General features: G+C 49.9%; 1 long non-coding RNA gene across 1 annotated transcript in view; it reads right to left on the bottom strand.

The window, feature by feature from the left end:
* Positions 1-257: 257 nt before the first annotated feature.
* Positions 258-24438, bottom strand: part of LOC145519058 (uncharacterized) — a 53119-nt gene continuing 28938 nt past the window's right edge. Inside the window, exons 4-5 of the long non-coding RNA XR_014063498.1 lie at positions 1493-1673; positions 258-814 (exon numbers count right to left, since the gene is read on the bottom strand). This is a non-coding gene — a long non-coding RNA (uncharacterized LOC145519058). The remainder of the gene's footprint in view (positions 815-1492; positions 1674-24438) is intronic.

Here is a 24438-nt window from a genome sequence, read left to right as displayed (position 1 = left end):
ATATGAAGAGCCGACTCATTGGAAAAGACCCTGATCCTGAGAAAGATTGAGGACAGGAGGAGAAGGGAGGTACAGAGGACAAGATGGCTGGACGGCATCACTGACTCAATGGATATGAGTTTGAGCAAGCTCCAGGAGATAGAGAAGGAAAGGGAAGCCTGGCGTGCTGCAGTCCATGGGGTCACAGAGTCAGACGTGACTGAGCGACTGAACAAGACAACAAAGCCAGATCCCTCATTAAGAAATAAAGCTCATGCACTGACGACCATGTGTTTATCTGGCTTTCCAATTTTGTGTGTGACAAATAGGCATTCTGTAGAAGTTTATTCTTATTTCATCTGGAGAAGCAGGGCTGGACTGGATTGCAGTTTTGACCAAGGCTGACTGTGCCCCATAGAGCAGAGGGGGAAAACACTTGCTGGCTTCAGCCTCCTGTTGTGAAATATGATGTGTGCAGGATGGAAAAGTAGTTGTGAGATTCATCCACATGGCCATGCACCTGGGAGTTGAATGCTCCATGCGATAGATAGCTGTCATCACACCATGAAACCTGAAAGGACTCACAATCTGTAGAAGATGAAGAAGCATTTAGATGAAAATACCCACAATGTCAGCTGCTCCAGATGTCGCAGTCTCCTTCTCCACCAAACATGCAGGTGGACACACTCAATCTGCGTCTCTCCCACCGGCTGGACGCAGTGTGTTCTGTTGCCATCATTTCCCAGCTGTCACACTGAGCAGTTTCCAAGGGCCAGGAGCTGTGCCGAGTGTTTTACCCACATCTACCTTGGCTCATTGAATCTTCACAAAAGCCCTGTAAGATTAGTGTAATTATCGCTATTCTGCGGATGAGAAAATTGGGGCTTAGAGATATCCAGTAATTGACTCAAGTCCCCACTGCCATTAGGTGGAGCAGGAGTGAAGCCCGTGTGATACCTGAGTGCTCAGCTGCTCTGCCTCCCGGCTTATTAGGTGCCCTCCACCCCCAGAGCCCAGGGCCCAGCAAGAGAGTGCATTCCCCGCGGCAGCAGAGGTATCAAGTCGGTCATCTCCGTAGTGTCTCCTCCCTACCCAGCACCTAAAGCCCTGCAGCAAAGGAGAGGGGGTAGAGGGTGTGATGAAAGAATGAGCAAAGGAAGACAGCGAGGTGTCTTGGCATAGTTTTCAGAGAAAACTCCATGGTGGGGAAATATTATCAGTCACCTCCATGCATGTGGACTGAGTCCCTTCGGTCCTGTCCGACTCTTTGCAGCCCTATGGACCATAACCTGCCAGGCATGGGATTCTCCAAGCAAGAATATTGGAGTGGGTTTCCATGCCCTCCTGCAGTGGGTCTTCTCAGCCCAGGGATTGAACCCCCATCTCTTAGGTCTCCTGCATTGGCAGGAGGGTTCTTTACCACTAGTGCTCCCTGGGAAGCCTGTCAGTCACCACTGGCCATAATAATACTGTACAACCAACACAAAAAATCTGACAATAAGCATTTACTTACCTTCGTACACCTGCGAGTTCGTAGATTTCTAGCTGGGCTCCACGCATCTCTCACCCTCCTCCTGGGACCAGGGCTGACTCAGCATCTTCTTCCGCTGGTGATAACAGATGGGCCAGGGAGCAAGCCCCAGAGCACAGGCACCTTCCAAGCCTTTGGCCACACTGTGTCTGCCAGCGTTCCACTGAATGAGAGAAACGTCCAGGGGTATGTGGGGCGGGGCAGGGTAGGGCAGGGTGCAAGCGACTCCGAATGACGCGCTCACCTCCCAGGAGACCAGAGCTGCCTCCCCCTACGGCAGTTGCTGCCGCCTCCTCTCCCCTCCTGCAGAGGATCCTCAGAACCCTCTTGGGCCCGTGACACCCAGCATCTTTGCCCACAGTGGAGTCAATAAGTCTCTTTACGGGGAGCAGCATGAGAAACACTCACCAAATGCAAACTCAAAATAAATATTTCAACTGGACGCATAAAATACTTTCACTATTCGTGGCTTTGGGTCAGCCACGCTTCTGGGCCCCTTTATTGACCTGATCTGATCGGTCAAGCTCTGTTCTCGTTTGGAGTCACCCCCTTGTCCCACGTGTGGCCGGTTCTCATACAAACACTGGGGCTGTTGTCATCCCTTCCGGAGCGAAACTCTAAATGTGGAGGAGACTTGTTTACAGGGTCCTTTTTCTAGCATCGAAGGCTCCCTATTTCGGCAACTTTTGAAAATGTGAATGGTAGAGACATGGTAAATATAAAGTGTTAATTAAAAAATCATTAGATGCTTAGTAAAGAGAGAACGATACTTGTGTAGATTTGTTGGCATAGTGACATTTATAAAGGTCTCGGTGTTGCAAGTTTACATAACAAGAATGTCTGTGAAAGAAAGTGAAAGTGAAAGTCGCGCAGTCTTGTCCGACTCTTTGTGACCCCAGGGCCTATACAGTCCATGGGATTCTCCGGGCCAGAATACTGGAGTGGGTAGCCTTTCCCTTCTCCAGGGGATCTTCCCAACCCAGGGATCTAACCAGGGTCTCCTGCTCTGCAGGCAGATTTTTTTACCAGCTGAGCCACGAGAGAAGCACCAGGCAAACAGGAGAGGATGAAGTGCACCCAGCCAACTTGCCCCCAGACCCACAGAGAGCAGTGTTGCAGCTTCCTGCGACTGTCCAGGTGTCACACCAGTTGGTGCCAATAACAGAAAGGGAGCCCATTGCTCATAACACAAGGAGGCCACGAGTGAGAGCCCGACAGAGAGAAGCTAAGACTCTGTCCTAACAGGTACCAGCTCAGGAGTCAGTGCAGCAGGAGAGCAGGAAGGGCGGGCTGTGCACACATGGAGGCTGTGCTGCCTTTGGGGCTCACGGAGGTTGGGAGAAGCCAGAGGGCACCCCAGAGTGTCCCCCTGCTGCAGAGAGTCCAGGGCCCAAGGTCTAGCCTGGCAGCAGCTCTGCCTGATCCACCTGGGAGCCATGCCCGTTCCCCCCAGTCCAACCCAGATTCACTGGTCGAAGGACAGATCACCGGGCACTGGGACTGGGAGCGTTTGGGGAGCAACACAGACCTATCGGGGCTTCTCTGAAGCAGAGAGAAGGAAGGGGGGATTACTGCAACCCCGAGGTTGTCATTAGCAACATTCAACTTTCTGTAACTTTCCTCTCCCTGAAATGCCATGAGCTGTTTGTTTCATTTTATTTGTGAGGCTTCATTACACAACGTGGGCTTCCTTTGTGGCTCAGCTGGTAAAGAATCCGCCTGCAATGCAGGAGACCTGGGTTCGAGCCTTGGGTTGGGAAGATCCCCTGGAGAAGAGAAAGGCTACCCACTCCAGTATTCTGGCCTGAAGAACTCCATGGACTGTATAGTCCACAGGGTCACAGAGTCGGACACGACCGAGCGACTTTCACTTTCACTATTATACAACATTACACAGCAGGAAATTGTTCCACCCCTCCCCCTTCCCACTCCACCACTCTGGTCCTTTGAGGATCACTCTTGGGTTTTGGGAGGCTTCCCTGAAGTCTCAGACGGCAAAGAATCCACCAGTGCAGGAGACCTGAGTTCGATCCCTGGGTTGGGAAGATCCCCTGGAGAAGGAAATGGCAACCCACTCCAGTATTCTTGCCTGGAGAATCTCAGGGACAGAGGAGCCTGGTGGGCTGTAGTTCATGGGGTCACAAAGAGTCAGACTTGGTTTTTCTCTGTTCTGTAACAATTAACCATGGGGTCCCTAAGTCTATGGGTAGAGAGATGGGAAGATCCAGGAAGAGAGTGTCACCAGCTCAGACGGGAGGAAAAGCCACCACGCCTCCCCAGAGGGCGAGGGAGCCTGGTTGTGTAGCAACTGAGGCTGTGGACACTAGACATGCAGATCTAGCAGACACAGCTCTGACAGAGGGACACGCGATGTTAAAGAGATAAATGTGTGCAAAGCCACAGATCGTTCCAACCGCCTGGAAGGGAAGAGAAGAGGACTGACAAGCAGAGGGGCTGAAAGCAACAGCTCTGTTGACTTGTACATTCACATTTCCCTTACCATAAAGGGCTAAGGTAAGAAATAATTACTCCCCGAGGTGCCCAGACACCAAGCTTTGAGCCCAAGCAATAAAGAAGATGGATATAGATGCTCTGGGAGAAAATTATGGGCATACTGTCTTACAAACATGGTCTATACAGTCCGTGGAATTCTCCAGGCCAGAATACTGGAGTGGGTAGCCTTTCCCTTCTCCAGGAGCTCTTCCCCAACCCAGGGATCAAACCCAGGTCTCCCACATTGCAGGCGGATTCTTTATCAGCTGAGCCACAAGGGAAGCCTAAGAATACTGGAGTGGGTAGCCTATCCCTTCCCCAGTGGGTCTTCCTGACCCAGAAATCAGGGTCTCCTGCATTGCAGGCGGATTCTTTACCAACTGAGCTATCAGGGAAGCCCACAGGGTGATATCTATGTGTGTAATTCTAAGACAAAAAGGAAAAGAAACTTGGATATGGGCATGAAAAAGCATCAGAATCAACTTTACCTGAAATGCTTTCGGATGTAAATGCTGGGTAGTGAAGTGATCTGTGTGGGTATCACAGGAAAGCTCGGGAATCCATCCACGTGGTGCTGGGGGCCTTCCCTGGAGACACACAACCTCCCCCACAGCGAAGCAGGGATTCGTGTGCACCTGCTACCCCCAAACTCCTCTAAATAATGTTGACAAGGGCAATTTCTTACCCAGGAACAGAACAGATAAATCTAAATTTCAAAACTGGACAGATACAAAGGACAGAAGATTTGATCTGGATAAATTAGTGGCAAGATAGCCAGGGGGGGATGCTCAGGCTCCATACAGAAAGAGGCGCTGCATTTGGAAGAAAAAAAAAAACTCAGAAAATGCCCTGGCAGGTAGGGAGGGTGATGAATTGTGTGGGAACACAGCCCAGCTCTGGTGCCAGAGAAGATAAATTCCCTCCCGAGTCAGAGGAGGGGAGGCGTTTAGAATTAATGTGCAATAATGGCCCTTGTTTCGAGTCTTGGTAAACCTACGTTGAAATGGTTTGTTCTCTTTTGACTCTCCTGTTATCAGAGGGAGCTTCCACCATTAGTGGAAAGGTCAGTGTCCTGGGAGATTATGGGCAACTTGGATCCAGCCAGAGCAAACATCCCCAGGAAAAGGTTTGATGGTGAGAGAAGAAGGAGCAAAACTGCTCTTTCAGAATAAAGATAATGTGACGTGGCTTTAGTGCTCTGCTGTAATCAGGACACATTTTAACTGTGTTCACACAAGAGTCTGGCTGACGGTCAGTGCAGTGAGGTTAGCAGTTCCCAGGGCCCCAGAAAATCCAAGATGGTTGGCTGGCATCACCGACTCAATGGATGTGAGTTTGAGCAGGCTCCAGGAGATGGTGAAGGACAGGGAAGCCTGGTGTCCTGGTGTCCTGCCTGGTGCCCATGGGGTTGCAGAGAGTCGGACACGATCGATCAACAGCACAGCCTGTCCTGGCTTCCCTCCATCCGTGCCCTGCTCCCATTCTTCTGCATCCTAAGGATGGAATGGGCAGCCTTGCTCTCAGTTGAGCACCGGGGCCCATTGCTCTGTGCAGCTCTGCAGAGACCAGGAACTTCCCAGCCATCACCCCTGTTGTTGGCTTCCCCCGCTGAGGTGTGCCAGGCCCCTGAGGTCTCAGCCCTCTGATCTGTGGCCCATGTCTCCTGTTCCCACTGGTTGAAACCACCCCTGCCTCCATCTCTGGGTCCAGGGAGGGCTGAGTGGCTGTGATCCTCCGGCCTGTGCCTGGTGGCCTCTGGGCCAGTGAGATGATGCTGAGCCTGCATCCCAGGCCAGTCCCACAGCACGAGACCTGGCTGGGGTCTAGCAAAGGATGCCCTGTGCACACTGGGCCTGCCTGTTCTTCTCTGGACCAGAGCATCTGCCCTGATGGGAGCATCCTTGCTAGTTGGTCTTCCTGTGTTTAACCAGAGAATAGGAGATTTAGCCTTTAACTAATTAATATTCAGGGCAGGATTATGCCATGTTGTGGTCTGCATAGCCCATTTGAAAACTGAAATCCAGCCTTCCATTTGGTACACCGTACTGCCTGCTGGAAGCAATTGACTTTCCTTGAAGCATCAACTATTAAGAGACGGAATCTGGAGATGGAGTCAGGGTGTGGATATGCCGAGCTCCCCTCAGAACCAGGGCGAGACAGTAAGGCTCACAAAGTCTAGGGGAGCCGGCGGGCGGAACTCTGATGTGGAGAGTGCAAGGATGGTAAGGTCCCTTTGGATCTTGTCTTCGGAGAAGAAACTCACCCCGCATCAGAGACTGGATTCCAGTATTCTTGCCTGGAGAATCCCTTGGATGGAGGAGTCTGGCAAGCTGCAGTCCCTGTGGTTGCAAAGAGTCGGACACGACTGAGCAATTTCACAGCACAGCAGTGGTAAAGAACCCGCCTTTCAATGCAGGAGACACAAGAGAGATGGGTTCTGTCCCTGGGTTGGGAAGATCCCCTGGAGGAGGAAATGGCAACCCACTCCAATATTCTTGCCTGGAGAATCCCATAGACAGAGGAGCCTGGTGGGCTACATTCCATGCAGTTGCAAAGAGTCAGACACAACTGAACACAATTGACTGAGAACAAAGAGTCTGTGCTGGCATCGCCCCAGCTCCTCCCACTGGAAGGCGGTTCCTCTGGTATTCCGAGGCTCGTAGGTGGTGTGGATCACTGACCACCTGTGTGAGGGTCGGATCCCATGGCCAGTCATGTCAGGAGCTGACCCCAATCACGAGCAGTCCCATACCAGCTCTGGGACCCCTGGGCCCTGCAGCCAGACCCTAGGGCCTGGCTTTGCCTGCCAGGAATGGCACTGGTACTAGCCTGGCTTCACCTATCCATGGGCAGGCACCAGCCTTGGGCTATATCCTAGACCGCAAGTCCACCCACCAGCGGGCCAGCATTGCTCAGGGCCCCTTGGGGTTCCATAGCCAGTTGCCATGTGACCCAGCCCCGCCCACCAGTGGCTGGCACCCCCCACACAAGGCAGGGCCTGGCAACCAAATGGACTAGGGCCAACCAGGCCGACCAGGCCACCTCCCATAGTCAACCTGCCACAACAGGAGGGCCCACGCAGACCACACAAGGGCACCCCTGGAGCACAGAGCTCTGGTGACGAGAGGAAAGAGCACTGCTGGGACACTCAGTGTGTCAGCTACAGAAGGCCACTTCTCCAAGGTCGGGATGCATAAGCAACATACCAGATACATAGAAATAAAAACAAGCTAGGCAAAACAAGGCGACAGAGAAACACGTTCCAAAACAAGGAACAAGATGAAACCCCAGCAGACCTGAGTGCAATAGAGACAGGCAATCTACCTGAGAAAGTGTTCAAAGTCACGACTGTAAAGATGATCAAAGAACTCAAAAGAAGAATAGAGGACACCCTCTGGTGGTCCAGTGGCTAAGACTCTGTGCTCCCCATGCAGGAGCCCAGGTTCGATCACTGGTCAGGGGACTAGATCCCACATGCCACAGCAAAAACATCCTGCAACTAAGACCTGGTGCAACCAAATAAATAAATTAAATATTAAAAGAAGAATAGATGTGCAGAGCAAGAAGTTAGAATCTTTTTTACAAAGAGTTAGGAAATACAAGGGCTTCCCTGGTGGCTCAGAGGGTAAAGAATCTGCCTGCAGTGCAGGAGATCTGGGCCTGATTCCTGGGTCAGGAAGATCTCCTGGAGAATGGAATGGCAACCCAGGCCAGTATTCTTGTCTGGGAAATCCCATGGGCAGAGGAGCCTGGTGGGCTACAGTTCATGGAGTCGCAAAGAGTCGGAGGCGACTGAGCAACTAACACTCACTTTCAGGAAATGCAAAGAACAATCAAATTAATGAAGAAGAATACAATAACTGAAATGAAAAACACCCTAGAACAGCAGTCCCCAACCGTTTTGGCACCAGGGACCTGTTTCATGGAAGACAATTTTTCCATGGACTGGGGAAGGGGGTATGATTCAAGCACATTACATTTATTGTGCCCTTTATTTCTATTATTACTGTGTCAGCTCCACCTCAGATTGTCAGGCCTTAGACCCTGGAGTTTGGTGAATCCTGCTCTAGAAGGAATCAATAGTTGATCAAATGATACAGAGGAATGAACTGACAAGCCAGAGGTTGGAGACACCGAAATCACTGATGCTGAACAGGAAAAAAGAAAAAAGGATAAAATGAAATGAGGACAGTTTAAGAGATCTTTGGGACAGCATCAAGTATACTAACATTCACGTTTCAGGGGTCATAGAAAGAGAAAAGAGAGAAAGGAGCAGAGAAAACATGTGAAGATGAAATAGCCGAAAACTTCCCTAACCTAAGAAAGGACACAGACACCCAAGTCCAGGAAACAAAGGGAATCTCAGACATGATGAACCCGAAGAGGAACACATCAAAACACACTGTCATTAAAATGGCAAAAAGTAAAGATAAAAAGAGAACACTAAAAGCAGCAAGGAAAATCAACAAGTTACATACAAGGGAACTCTCATGAGACTACCCACTGACTTTTCAACAAATCTTTGCAGGCTAAAAGGAAGTGATGCAATATATTCAAACTGATAAAAAGGAAAAAACGACAACCAAGAATACTTTACCCAGAAATGAGGTATAGAGGGAACATACCTCAACATCAGGAAAGCCAGGTGGCACTAGTGGTAAAGAACCCGCCTAACAATAGAAGAGACATAAGAGGTGCAGGTTCGATCCCTGGGTCGGGAAGATCCCCTGGAGGAGGGCATGGCAACCCACTCCAGTGTTCTTGCCTGGAGAATCCCATGGACAGAGGAGCCTGGAGGGCTACAGTCCATGAGGTCGCAAAGACTCAGACATGACTGAAGCGACTTAGCAGCAACATATTCAGTGATGAAAACCTGAAATCATTTCCTCTAAGATCAGAAACAAGACAAGGATGCCCACTCCCACCACTTTTACTCTCCACCTAATTTCCCTCCCACGTTCCATCACATCCCCAGGGCTCTGGCCCAGAGAGCCTTGGAGGTTTCTAGAGTCTGGAGAGTAAAGGTGCAAAGGCTCAAGCTTCAGGTACTGTAACTAGACCAGGGTTAAGTAGGGTTCAGCTGGCTGTCCTGCCTCTGTCTTTCCAATAACTGACTTCCAAAAGGCCCTCTTGTCCAAGTCCTGCCCACCTGGGACACTGCTGAGGGACAGTGGGTGTCCATCCCATGGGCATACTTAAGGATACAGGTGATAGGACCAACTTTATTCTTGTCGGAATTATGAACTTCCATTCCACGGATACACAGAGAGTGGTTACCATTTGCATCCTCAAGTAGCCGTGTGAGAGGAAACCATCTTTGGTCAACATGACCTTCAGAGCATCTGGATCAGCCAGGAACACCTAACTTTCAATCCTTTAAGGAGAATGTTGAAACAAGAAGATGTGTCCTGACTGTGTGTTCTTGTGGGATACTTCTGTTCTCTCCTGGCAGGCTTCCTGGCTTTCCTGTCACCTGCTGACAGCCAGGGTTTCATCTTGACTTCAGAGAGGAAAAGCCGACCCTCATCTGCAGACAAAGTACAGGGACTCGGTGGTGACCTGAGGCTGCTGGTTCAGGGGGGCCAATATATGACCAAGGGATCTGCTATTGTGGCAAATACCAGATAACAACCACCTTTTTAAAGAAAAATTACCTTTTCACCTTCATCAAAAAAGAGGAAGACCTTAAGGTAAGCAGATATTAATATTTTCCAAAAATGGCTACAACATGATTTCCAATTTCCAAAGGTGCTCTTTCAGAACCTTTGTTTTATCAAGAGTTGGACTTTGATTCTCCCCTCTCTCTGTGTTTTCAGGAAGTCGCTTCAGTCGTGTCTGACTCTGTGCAACCCCATGGACCGTAGCCCGCCAGATTACTCAGTCCATGGAATTCTTTGGGCAGGAATACTGGAGTGGGTTGCCATTCCCTCCTCCAGGGGATCTTCAACCCAGGGATTGAACCCTTGTCTCTTAAGTCTCCTGCATTGGCAAGCGGGTTCTTTACCAATAGTGCCATAGCTGTTGGTCTCTCAGTCACGTCCGACTCTATGGACTAGCGCCATACTTGGGTGTACATTCACAAATGTCTCAGAAATTAAATGTGGCATAAATGGAGGTTGTGACTTCTGGGGCCAGGCCAGGAAAAGCCACCCAGATTCCACTTCCTTGTCTGTCTGTCTCTCTGTCAGGGTAAGCACCTCAGCTTGGCCATGCTAGAAAGGCCATATGGAGAGACCACCAATGTCTGAGAGGCCCCAGCAGTCAGTGTGCCCCCAGCCCAGGCACCAATATGAGAATGAAGAAGCTTTTGAGGTGACCCCTCCACAGGGACAGTCTGGCCACAATTTTATGAAACATCACAAGCCAGAAATTCCCAGATGAACCATTCCTGAATTCCTGACCACAGAAACCAAGGTCATGGTTGTTTTACCACTGTTTGTCACACAAGGGTAGATAATGAACACAAGGCAGAAGTGCACACTCTTTGCTGATTCACCATTTGTGTGGGGAAAGACTGGAGCTTCCAGCTTCCTAGCACTGCCTTTCCCCATCTGACTCACAGAAGAAAGTCATTCTCCATATCAATAACCTCAGATATGGAGATGACACCACCCTTATGGCAGAAAGTTAAGAGGAACTAAAGGGCCTCTTGATGAAAGTGAAAGAGGAGAGTGAAAAAGTTGGCTTAAAGCTCAACATTCAGAAAACTAAGATCATGGTATCCGGTCCCATCACTTCATGGCAAATAGATAGGGAAACAGTGCAAACAGTGGCTGACTTTATTTTTCTGGGCTCCAAAATCACTGCAGATGGTGATTTCAGCCATGAAATTAAAGATGCTTACTCCTTGGAAGGAAAGTTATGACCAACCTAGGCAGCATATTAAAAAGCAGAGACATTACTTTGCCAACAAAGGTCCTTTTAGTCAAGGCTATGGTTTTTCCAGTGGTCATGTATGGATGTGAGAGTTGGAGTATAAAAAAAGCTGAGCACCGAAGAATTGATGCTTTTGAACTGTGGTGTTGGAGAAGACTCTTGAGAGTCCCTTGGACTGCAAGGAGATCAAATTCGTCCATCCTAAAGGAGATCAGTCCTGGGTGTTCATTGGAAGGACTGATGCTGAAACTCCAATACTTTGACCACCTGATGCAAAGAGCTGACTCACTGGAAAAGACCTTGATGCTGGGAAAGATTGAGGGCAGGAGGAGAAGGGGATGACAGAGGATGAGATGGTTGGATGGCATCACCGACTCAATGGACATGGGTTTGGGGGGGCTCCAAGAGTTGGTGTTGGACAGGGAGGGCTGGCGTGCTGTGGTTCATGGGGTCACAAAGAATCGGATCCGACTGAGTGACTGAACTGAACTGAACTGAATGAAGTTCTCCACTGAACCATAAAAGCCTTTAAAATACAAATATGCAGACAGGAAGCCCAGAAAGCCAGCAGGCACTCGTGACACTGCAACACACACACTGCTGACGCACGAGGGTCACCCCCTGACCCGGGGCACTGTTGGCTTCACCGCAGGCAGAGCTCAACGAGGCACATCCCCCTGGGAGCCTGGAGCAGGTGAGCCGTCTGGCACAGAGCTGTGGGGACAGAGGGCGGGTGGGGAGGTGGGCATGCCAGGACTGTTGCGGGGAGAGGGTCAGCATTATCAGGGAACAGGGGAGTTTTCTTCACACAGTTTTGCATCCGGTGTGATTATGGTATGATGCTGAGCATTCATGGATCTAACTTCCTTTTCTTCCATGAAACCTCCCAACTACCCCACAAATCAGTGGCAAGAATGGCTGTTCCTGTTTTCTAGTTAAAATTCATGGAATAAGGAGTGACTTGGTGCAACACAGTTCCTTAACCTGCAAATGAGAATCAGGATGTACTGGGATATATTATTTGTGCAGACATATTATCTGTGATGGGTCAGTTATTACTGTAATTTAACCTTCAACTTGGTAATGAAAAGGTTATGCTATATAAAATGCTTTGTACTTCCCAAGAGAGATACTCAAATATGTCGCAGTGATCTATGGGCCCGGTGGAAACAGCTGACACATAAGATGACAGCTTTTGTAAAGCTCAGACAGAGTGAGGAGAGCAGGTTGGACTGTTGAGGAAGAAGCCTAGTTGTTTTAGAACGCAGTGCCTTCCCCATCACACTGCTACAAAGAAAAGCTATTCCACCTTTTTAATGAAAAGAGCCCAATCATCTTAAGTGACTTGAAACTCCCCCAAATAAGAAAAGGTGACCAAGGACCCACCTTCATGTCTCCTCTTCCTACTGAGACATCAATAAAATGAGAGCAAAATGATTACCAGAAAGACAGAGATGGGGGAGGGAGAGAGGGAGGGAGGGAGGGAGAGGGAGGAAAAGGACAAGAGAGAAAGAGGAATAAACCCACAAGGGCAAAGGGAACAGAAAGAGACTTGTCAACAAATGAGACATTTTGACACATTCCAAGAAGCTTAAAAACTGATAAATTAGAAAAAAATCATGCTCTGAAATTCACAGAAGCTAGATAGAGCAGAGAATAAGAATAACAACCATTCTAAGGACAATGATCATAATGACCATAATATCAGCTAACACGCATTGAGTGGGGCTCATGTTCAACCCAGGAGTAAGCCTTTGACATACATTTTCACATCCAGTGTTCACAGCAACTTTGAAAGCATCAGCGGGTTGCTATCTCCATTTGTCACTGAGGAGATGGAGGCACAGAGAGATGATATCACTTGCCTGAGGCCCCAGGACTGGAAAGCATAGAAGCCAGGATGGGTACCCAGGGAGCCTAATTCCCATCTCATGCCACACCACACATCTTATATCATATCTCACATATCATGCCCCAAAAGGGGGATACTCTGTCCTATTCAGAACCCAAGAGAAGCTCTGGACCCAAAGATAGCAGGGCTTATGGATGGGTATGAAAGGGAAACCAAAAACAGATTTGGAGGACAGAAGAATTGAAAGCATAACCATGAAATATCTGCTTGAGTTGCCCCCACACCCTCTGCGCTCCATCCCCAGGTTTTGGTGAACACAGGGCCCCAGCATTCCAGGCTCCTCCAGGCAAAGTAGGTGTGATAGATGCATAGGGGATGATGGACACACTGACAGATGAATGAATGGAAGAATGGACGGATGGACGAATGGATAGATGGACGGATGGATGGATGGACGGATGGATGGATGGATGGATGGATGATGGATGGATGGATGGACGAATGGATGGATAAGATGGATGAATAGATGGATAAGATGGATAGATGGATGGATGGATGGATGGACGAATGGATGGATAAGATGGATGAATAGATGGATAAGATGGATAGATGGATGGATGGATGATGGATGGATGGATGGATGGATGATGGATGGAAGGATAGAAAAGACGGGTGAATGGATGGATAAGATGGATGGATGGATGGATGGATGATGGATGAATGGATGGAAAAGATGGACAGATTGATGAATGGATGATGGATGAATGGATGGATAATATGGATAGATGGATGGATGGATGATGGATGAATGGATTGATAAGATGGATGGATGGATGGATGATGGATGGAAGGATGGAAAAATGGACAGATTGATGGATGGATGATGGATGGGTGAGTGAATGGACAAGTGTATGGACAGATGGATAGATAAACAAACAGATGAATTAACCCTTTCTTCAAAGTCAGCCATCCCCTCACTTACTCCAAAGTAAGCCCATCAGTCAAAGGCCTCCCCCCATACACAGAATATTCAGGGGCCAGATTTCCACACTCCTCAGCAGAGAAACTCTCACCAGCCATCAGGATATATGAACTCATTCTGCCATCCTTGAAATAACTAGACAGCAAGGATCATGAGACATATCAAGAAAAACATCAGAAAGAAAGAAAAGAGACAGACTAGAGAAACTGACAATTCCACTGACCTTTGAAGGATGTGCTACTTCAGAGAAGACCCCTGCAAAGTGAAGCACCTTCTCTGCATTGAATTCTTCAGAATGCTTTGTAAAGTTACTGCATCCATCAAATATACTCTCATGACTTTCTCCCTACCCCACTTCCCTCAGGCCAGTGTTTTAATGTCACCATATTATCAGGGCCTTTCCTGCCTACAGGCTATGAAGCAGCCATCCCCCTGCATCCTGCCCCCAGTCAACCCTGGTACTCCTCACCTATCTAACCTGCATGTCTGCCCCCAGAGAGCTCAGCACCACAGTGCACACCAAGTGATGCATTATCTGTTCATGTCACGTGGGCCCCCCATATACGATGTCTTCATGAGAGCAGGCGGTTTGTGGGGCCGGCAGGTCTGAAGCCTTTAGGGCAAGCAGAAGTCTGGAGACCCAGAAGAGAGCATATATTGCAGCTGAAATCCAAAGGTGGTCGATCAGGAGGCAGATTCCGTTCTCCTTAGGGGACAACAGGCTTTTCTCGTAAGCCCCTCAGCTGATTAGACCAGGCCCACTCACAGCATGGAGGGTCACCTTCATTCACAGTCTAATGATTTAAATGTTAATGGTGGCTCAGTGGTAAAGAACCCCACCTGCCAATGCAGGAGATATGGGTTCGACCCCTGGGTCAGGAAGATCCCCTGGAATAGGAAATGGCAACCCACTCCAGTATTCTTGCCTGGGAAATCCTATGGACAGAGGAGCCTGGAGGGCTGCAGTGGGCTACATGGGATTGCAAAAGAATTGAACACTGACTGAGCACGCATGTGGACAGGCGAGGCGACATGAAGACCCAAATCCTGAAGGACCCTTTGTGCCTTCCAAGGCAGAGACTGTGGGAACGCTCACAAGAGACATTTCCGGGAGCTTTGAAGTCCTACCACAAACACAAAGTCTAGACCCAAACTGCAGTCTGTTGACTCTTACTAGGAAGCACATGTCATCTGTCTTCCCCCACCGCACAGCAGTGCTGCCCCTGGAGTCCAGACCTCTGACGTCTCCCTGCATGGGGTCTCAGCATCCCCTGAGCTCCGGGCTCTTTGGATGTCGGTCCCCCTTCCCTCTGCCCAACCCCCTGTCATCACAAGGAAGCCGTGTGTCCTCCACAGTCCCACCCCTTGCTCCCCACACTGCCGCTTTCTTCACAGCATCCTCCAGGCTGAAATGCCTCCCTTCTCCCTTCGTTTCTGGGTCCCTGGATGCCCGCAACCCACACAGCCTGCGTCACTGAGCTAAGCATTTCCTTTGGCGCTGTCCCAAGTCCTGGCCAACTGCCACATGCGTGCTAGCTTGCTTCCTCCAGGCCAACGGACGTGGGTCTTCCCTCCTGCTGCAGTGGCAGTCATCCCATTAACAGTGGGAGCAGAAGCAGCAGAAAAAATTAACTACTGCATTTTTATCTTGGTCTTGGTGTCTCCTAGAACCCACGTTTATGTTTACTTGGGCTGATGCATTAGATGAACGGGTGTTTTCTATTTCAATTACAGGTTTTGCCTCTAATCTCTACAATTTTTATAGCCCTACTTGAATGCTATTTTGATGTGTGTGTTAGCTACTCAGTCGTGACCGGCTGTTTGTGACCCCATGGAACTGTGGCCCACCAGGCTCCCTCTGTCCATGAAATTTTCCAGGCGAGACTACTGGAGTGGGATGCCGTGTCCTCCTCCAGGGGGATCTTCCCAACCCAGGGATGGAACTCAGGTCTCCCACATTGCAGGCAGATTCTTTACTGTTTGAGCCATAGGGGAAGTTATTTAGACATGACTAAATAATGAAATTCCCTAAAATGATACCATGCATTGAAGTATTTTTAGATTGTAGGAAAACACGCAAGAGTGGAAGGAGAAATACAGGCAGCCTGGTTTGGAGCACGCTGTCTGGTTCCAGCCATCAGATTGCAAGTGGATGAGAGTGTGAGTCATAGGGTGAATTGCAGACGCCAAGTGTCCACCTCCTAATTCCCCCATTAGTGTGAGCTGCAAGGCCTCTCCGTGGTCCCCGATCGTGTGTCTTACATCAAGGATGTTGACGGTGGCCAGGTCCTCCCAGCAACTCCAATGAGCAGCTCTGGGAGAGGGTCCCTCTCACCATCACCTCCAGTGCCTCTAATCAGGGCTGAGAAGCCTGCTGCCAAAACTGGCTTAATTACATATTCCTCAGAAACAGGATTGGGTTTACTGCAGCCCTGCACGGATGAGGCTGTAAACAAGACTGCTTCTTCCTTCCATGCCAAGAAAATACCTGTCTTTGTGGTCAGATAAAGTGCGGGAGGACCAGGGGTCCAGAGCAGAAGGAGCAAGGAGGTGAGGACTCCTCGGATGGGGTGGGGAGAAGCTGGAGTCCTTAGATGACTGCAGTGTAGCCTCAAGGGAGGGCTCTCACCACCCACCCAGGCTGCCCCTAGTCACCAGGACCCAACCCAGGGCCACACAGGGTCCTCCCGGGGTCCAGCTCCATGCTGTCCAGTGCCCCAGCCCTGCAGACTGCCAGAGCTTTTCTCTGCCATGAACCTAAATCCTTGGTGCTTGTGTCTGCAGTCCCTACACTTGCTGGCTTCGCCGCAAGAGGCCCTGCACCCCCGTTTACAGTCCTTAACTCTCCCCTTCCTGCCCACATGCTCATGGGACGTCTTAGATGCTGGCAAGTTCACTAGACCCAGAAGCAGGGGTTGCCAACTAGGAGAAGGGTCTGTTAACCTAGCCTGAACCTTTCCATTCGGCAACATTAAACATAAAACTAAAAGGAGGTATCTTCTTGTCGGCCTCGCATTTCAGTCTAGCCCACCACTGGTCCTATTTGCAATCTGCCCATTGACTATCTTAGGGATCAAGTCTGATCACAGCTGCTTATTGAAATAAAAGACAAACTCTTGCTAAGACGTTCCATGTGCTCTAAAAGGGGCCCCAGCACAGTGTCCGGTTCCTTTGTGTTATGGACTGAATTGTGAAAACTGTATCGAAGTGCTAACCCTAGTATCTCAGAATGTATTTGGAGGTGGGGCATTTAAAGAGGAGAGTCAGGTGTCCAGTTCCTTTGTGTCATGGACTGAATTGTGAAACCTGTGTATTGAAGTGCCCACCCTAGTACCTCGCAATGTGGCTGTATTTGGAGGTGGGGCAGTTAAAGAGGAGAGTCAGTTGAAGTGAGGTCATTGCACTAATCCGATGCAACCAGCGTCCTTATAAGAGGAGGAGATGAGGACACAGAGAGAGACCAGCAGCAGGACCACACGGATAGAAGACCCTGTGGGGAGACATCTACACGCCAGGGACACAGGACTGCGGAGAAACCAACCCTGCCCACTGCTGATCTTGGACATCCAGCCTCCGGAGCTGTGGTTTACTCTGCCCAGGCCGTGGTGCTTTGTCATTTCCCCGCGCACCCAAACCGCACCTCATCATTTCCAGGTGATCTGCAGGCTCCTTCCTCTTCTCACCCTTTCTCAAACCATCCTTCGCCCTGGAGTCCCCTCCTCTCTGCTGCCCTTGCAGCCCTACCGGTCAGAACCTTTGCCCCCAAAGTGTGTCATGACTTGCCGGCCATCCTGGGAGGTGTCTCACTCCCCCACAGGACACCTGGGAGCGTCTCACAGGAATGCATTCAGGAATAAACATGTGTCGTTCACTCACTCACGGGACTTCTGCTCACGGAGTCTGCCTCTCAGGCTCAGCTCAGGTCTCAGATTAAAGCTACAAGTTACTAGATCACCTGGCTCATGTGCCGCTCAGTTCTCCCATGTGGATCCTGCATTTCATTCTCCGTTCTACCCTTGCTCCCCCAGCTCTGTGCTTTGCACTAAGGTAGGTGTGCTCATCATGGGCTTCCCTGGTGGCTCAGACAGTAAAGAACCTCCCTGCCATGTGGGAGATGCGGGTTCCATCCCTGGGTGGGGAAGATCCCCTGGAGAAGGGAAGGGCAACCCATTCCAGTATTCTTGCCTGGAGAATTCCATGGATAGAGGCACCTGGAGGGCTACAGTCCATGGGGTCATCAAGGATTAGACACGGCTGAGCAACTAACACACACATATCATATCATCATCACGGGCATCTCTCACTGTCGTCATCTGCGGCCCCTTCTTCTGAGAGCAGCAACCCCTTGAGGGACCCCTCTTCCTTTCCCAAACGATTGGCACAGGATTGGCCGTGTCTGTGGCTGCCCTGCTCCCAGGCGCATGCTAAGTTGCTTCAGTCATGTCTGACTCTTTGCAAACCCATGGACTATAGCCAACCAGACTCCTCTGTCCATGGGATTTCCCAGGCAAGAACACTGGAGTGGGTTGCCATTTTTTCCTCCAGGGGATCTTCCCAACCCAGGGATCGAACTTGCATCTCTTGCATTGGCAGGTGGATTCTTTACCACTAGCGCCTCCAACAAAGGACACCCTGAATATAATCAGCATGATGACTCGTGCCATGGTTTTATCGCCATTATTTGTGTCCCTCCTGTTGATATACTGAATTTGGTCATTGAAGAATCTTGTTTTTCCAGGAAACGTGATGTGATTGACCCATACCTGTTAAGTCGGACCCCTCGTTTTATAGATTTTTTCCTAGAAACTATCATGAAGGGCCTGCAATGAAGGCATAAGATCAACATACTCAAAACTTCAAGTTGAGAAGAAACTCTTCGCTGCACGCACTCGGGCACCAGTCAGTTACTGTTCTCGTAAGTTACTGAGGACCAGAGGTCACATCCGATGGCCTCTGGCAGTGGCTGAAGTTGTGACCTGAGAGCATAGGCGCCCTCATTCACCGGTATGCTGGAGGCAGGGGCTCTGAGAGAGCAGGAGGAGGCAGGGAGCATGACGGGGGACAGACCCACAGGCAGGGACAGAACCACAGGCAGAGGCAGACCAGCGGGGCTGCAAGAGGGGTCCTTCAAGGCCCAATGCCCTCCAGCTCCCACCGCTTTTCTGCTCCTCGCTGCTCCCCCGGCATCCACGAGCTCCCGGTGACTCACTCTTTGTTGTAAACTAATCTTGTTGGGTTTCTATCACTTCTAACTAAAAAACAAAATTCATTCCTATGACAAGGCACTCAATGTAGTCTCTAAATTGGATGTAATTATAGCTGTTTTGGGCATCCCTGGTGGCTCGGTGGTAACGAATATGCCTGCAATGAAGGAGGTACGGGAGATGAGGGTTCCATCCCAGGGTTGGGAAGATCCCCTGGAGGAGGGCATGGCAACCCACTCCAGTGTTGTTGCCTGGGGAATTGCAATGACAGAGGAGCCTGGTGGATGGCAGTCCGTAGGGTTGAAAAGAGTCGGACATGACTGAAGTGACTGAGCACGCAGGCACATTGCTGATTTAGAATAAATGCTGTGGTGTATACAAAAATAATGAAATGCAATTGTCTCACATCCATGTCCACACCTCCGCTAACCGGAGGTCCCGGTATATACACCCCACTCGGTGGCATCCAGAAAGTCTGATACGTCACTGTTTATATGCATACGGAGGTCCTAAGACACTTGGGAAGCTGTGAATAAACATCCCATTCATTCGATTGGCAGCATCAAGCTGATTATCAGCACCGCCTTGATGGATGGTGCAAAAAAGGTGAACCCTCAACCCCCAGATGCATTCCTGTAGGCACGGACTTTGCCGGGGCGGGGACAGCATCCCAGGAAAGCAGTTTATTCCAGGCACCTCTTCCAGTTCCTACTCAGTCAGTCTGGAGGAGGCGCCCTTTCCAACTGCCTGCATGGAGGGGACTGGGCAAATGAATGAGTTCCTCTCTGGAAAATGTCTCAGAGCTTCTCGTGAAAGGTGGGAAATAAATACATGTTGCTCTTCCCATTTGGTATTGAGGAAAGATCTCTTCGAGAAGCAAGCTCTCTTTCCTCCCCTAAAATCTGGAGTGTTTTCCAGAAGCTGCTGAGGTGGGGAGAGTCCAGGGGAATGGGGGTGAGGAAGGGGGGCCTGGCACCCCCTGCAGACTTGAAGGATGTCATGGCAGGCTGCATGCCCCGCTTCTGGCCAGACGCCAATCCATTAAAAGCAAAGAGTAAAGATGTATTCCTCCACTGGCGTTATATCTGCACATAAAATCTGGCCCCGTAACTGCAGACCAGTGCCAAAATCTGTTTTGTTCATTTAAATTTCTGTATTTATTTTAATTAAGCACTAGCAGAATGCCATTTGCACTGGCATATTGAATACCTTTGTAATTAACAGCACCAAGCTGGAGAGATGGGCTTCCTTCGCATTCTTTTAATTAACTGAAATATTTCAAGGACAAGATCAGAATCAGCAATAATTTCTTTACAGAGGCAGAATGCGGGGGCTAGGGACTATGCCATTCATTGACAGTAACTGTAAGTTTTAAAAGTCAAGGACTTATCAGAGTATATTTCTGCTTTTAGAGTCATTATCAGGAGTAAGAAAGCTTAGCAGTTGTGTTAAATAATCTGAGTGAAAAAAAAATCATCATTCAATATGGAAAGAAAGTTAGAAAATTCTGATTTGCTTCAACGGGGAAAGCAACAGTAACCATTCAAAGTGCTAATAAGTCATGTAGTCCAGTTCACCACCTGAACCTCACAATGTTGGTCCTGAGTCTGTCCTTACGGCCTCCTTCAATCAGACAAGTGGGTCCATCTACACTTTGCCATTATTCCTTTTTCTCTAACACCCCCCAAACCCTCCCAACAGAGAAAGTATTTAGAGGAATTTTTTCTGTTGGTTTGTTGAACTGGAATTCATTCCCCAATGTACATCAGGTGTGTGTGTGTGTGTGCATGTGCTCAGTCGTGTCTGACACTTTGCGACCCCAGGGATTGTAGCCTGCCAATTTCCTCTGTCCGTGGGATATTCCAGGCAAGAATACTGCAGTGGATTGCCATTTCCTTCTCCAGGGGATCTTCCTGACCCAGGGATCAAACCCATGTCTCCCTGCATTGCAGGTGGATTCTCTACCACTGAGCCACCTGGGAAGCCCATATACATCAGATGCCATTCTTTGTTACTCCAGAGAGCAGCCATGGAGACAGCAGCACAGCTCCTGCATGGCCAGTAGGTACACAGAAGCCACGCGTTTGCATTGACACTCAGAGCTCAGGGGAAACAGGACCCTGCCTCTCCTTCACAGGGGCCCAGCCTGACTCTGCTGCATCTCCATTTAGTCCTGAAAGACAATAGTTACCGCCTCATTGAAAACTGTCAGCTACAGCTGAACACAAAGAAATCAGCCCATTCATCTGCAAACTACATCCTCCCTGCTAAACTGCACAAGTGCACATGTGCCCTTGCTACTATAAAAGGTAGGGGTGGGGCATCGAGGGTTCTTGGGGGTGGGGGTACTGCTCTGATTCACATGCTCTGTGCTACATATAAACTCTTGAGACTCAGCAAGATTTCTTGTTTCATTTGCTGAGTTGAACAGCCTTGTCTTTTTCTCCCTTTTATGCACCTCAGCTCTGAGCTGAATTTTCACAGATGCAAACTGCCACGTGAAATCCCTTCGATATTAAATTCCTCAACCGTCGTAAAAAAGGGGGAATTGTCTGCCATGCTAAGGAAATGAAATACATTTTAGATTGGATAATCTGATGAATATGCTATCCAGTCCCAAACAACTTAATAAAAATCAGTCAGTACAGTTCAGTTGCTCAGTCGTGTTCGATTCTTTGCAACCCCATGGACTGTAGCACTCCAGGCCTCCCTGCACATCAACAACTCCTGGAGCTTCCTCAAACTCATGTCCATTGAGTCAGTGATGCCATCCAATGATCTCATCCTCTGTCGTCCCCCTCTCCTCCTGCCTTCAATCTTTCCCAGCATCAGGGTCTTTTCCAGTGAGTCAGTTCTTCTCATCAGGTGGCCAAAGGATTGGAGTTTCAGCTTCAACATCAGTCCTTCCAATGAATATTCAGGACTGATTTCCTTTAGGATGGACTGGTTGGATCTCCTTGTAGTCCAAGGCACTCTCAAGAGTCTTCTCCAACACCACAGTTCCAAAGCATCAATTCTTCAGCGCTCAGCTTTCTTTATGGTCCAGCTCTCACATCCATACATGACCACTAACTGTCCCAGCTGGGATGCTATTCACGTGTCTCAGTGCACCCTGTCCCCATCATCCAGGACTGTGCACGTCATGGCCCTGCAGATGCATCACGTGGTCCCTGTGTCTGGAGGCCTGGCGGGCGCTGTGCTGCTGGTGGGCAGGGAGGCGGGATTCTAGGCCCCTCATCACTGCCTGCGCAGAGCCGCCCTCTGTCTTGTTCAAGGCGAGGCAGGTGCACTCACAACCAGGCCTGCAAGCTGCAGGGACAAGACAAACACTGCTCGGGCCCTGGGCTGCCTGAAAAGAAGCATCCGGAATCAAAGGGATCCAGGTGTCTAATGTTGGTGAGACTCATCTCCTGGCCAGGAGAGCAGACAGCAGCTCTTGAGAGGCACAGAAACAAAACCCCGCAACTGCTAGGTTGCTGTGGGCTCTGCCTGGCTGGCTCGCTCTATTTTTCAATTGGAGTATAATTGCTCTAAGGCTTCCCTGGTGGCTCAGACAGTGAAGAATCTGTCTGCAATGCAGGAGACCTGGGTTCGATCTCTGGATCAGGAAGACCCCCTGGAGGAGGGCATGGCAACCCACTCCAGTATTCTTGCCTGGAGAAATCCCATGGACAGAGGAGCCTGGCAGGCTACAGTCCATGGGATCGCAAAGAGCCAGACATGACTGAGGACTAACACACACATTATTGTTTTGCAATGCTAGTTTCTGCTGTACAACAAGGTGAATCAGCTGTGTGTATGCATATCCTCCCTCTCTCTTGCACCTCCCTCCCACCCCACTCCCCACCCCAGACCTCCAGGTCATCACAGCCCCGAGCTGAGCTCCTTGTACCCTATAGCAGCTTCCCACACCCTCCTCCACACACATCCCCAACCCTGGGAGGCTGGTGCCTCTGAATACACGTCCACTGGAGGAGGAGACACGCCACGGGCTGGAAGGCTTCCTGGAAACTACCTGCTGTCTCTACCCTGGCCAGGGCCCTGGCCTTCACTTGGCGACCACAGGTGGGACTGAATTCTGCATCGTCGAGCCCCTCCGGAGCCACCCGGGGCCCCGCACTCATCACGAGAGACTGCGCTCCAGGCCTTGCCTCATGCCCTCTGAACGCTGGCAGGAGGCTGGTTTTCTCAACTCAGTCCAGCTGGGGGATGGGGAAAGAGGACACTGGGATGGCTTCAAGGCAGGCCTTCTGTGCTGGCATTTGGGACCAAAAAGAATTCGGTTAACGGTGGGGCGGGAGCGGGGAGAGGCGTCTCTAAGGACCAGTGAGCCTGGCTCCAGTGGAGTGGGGGTCATCTCTAAGGACCAGTGAGCCTGGTTCCAGTGGAGGGTGGGGGTCGTTTCTAAGGACCAGTGAGCCTGGCTCTGGGCCCACGTGCAGGGTAGCTGGCTGGGTGCTCCTCTCTTTCCATCGTCTCGGGTGCAGCACAGCCCCACTGTCTGTAAACCACTCCTGGTACACAGAGGAAAGCAGCACCCAAGCAAGGAACGAGTCAGCTCTGACACCAAGGAGACAGATGATAAATGGAAATGATGAATCTCTGATGCCAGCGCAAAATCAGGTGGGAGGCATCATTTATCAAATTTCCAGCACAGCCTCCAATGGAAAGACCTTGGAGGTTTTCAGTTGTCTGATGGCTAAGTGGAAACCTTAACCAAGGGTTTAGATAAAAATCCAGCATGAGATGTTAATATAGGAACCCACACTCACAAAAGGATAAGGCCGACTTGTCCTAGCTTAGTGCCATTCCTTTGCATCTTTGCTGCTACATAAACCATTGATCATGTTTGCTGGTACATGCTGACATGTCATTTAGGACAGCACAACCTGGCTACCTAAGAAGCGCAATTCACTGTAAGCTTTAAAGATGATCCTTGCCTCCACAGTGCTTCTATTTCCCTGGCAGCTCGAATCCAAAGCAAGATCCCAGAATATTTGGCGATTTCAGAGCTGTTGCTTGAGCCTGGTGACCCACCCCCACTGCGGGACTCCGGCCTGGTCTCCATCAGCACCTGTCAACAGGCTTTAGTGTTTAGTGATGATGCACTTGGCCTGCCCGATGTAGGGCGGGGTGGGGGGCCAGCGATGTCCTGTGATGGAGCTTTCCCAGCGGGGTCTCCCTCTCGAGCTGTCTCCATCACGCCCTTCCCTGGCTGGACCACACATTTGTTGATATCCCCTCCCCAGGAAAGGATGCGTGGCCTTTGGATGGCTTTTAATCTTCATCTGAGACACAAAGGTGCGTCTCTTGGTTGTGGCTCGATTCCAATCTCAGAGAAGAACCAGCGTCTGATAAAACCGTGGAAGGTTAAACCAGAAGTAGTCTCACCATACAACTGGATAAACAAGATCCAGGGGGCTGTGTGCCCAATTGAAAGTGGCCGAGGGCTTGTGGGCAGGAGTGCAGGTCTCTGGACTTTCAACGCTGGGCTCGTTCCACAGCTGGTCAATGTTCTTGT

Source organism: Giraffa tippelskirchi, chromosome 8 (assembly GCF_054371585.1).
Source record: "Giraffa tippelskirchi isolate mGirTip1 chromosome 8, T2T-mGirTip1v1.2.pri, whole genome shotgun sequence".
In the NCBI taxonomy this organism is placed as follows: Eukaryota; Metazoa; Chordata; class Mammalia; order Artiodactyla; family Giraffidae; genus Giraffa; species Giraffa tippelskirchi.
This window is presented reverse-complemented; position numbering and strand designations above follow the sequence as displayed.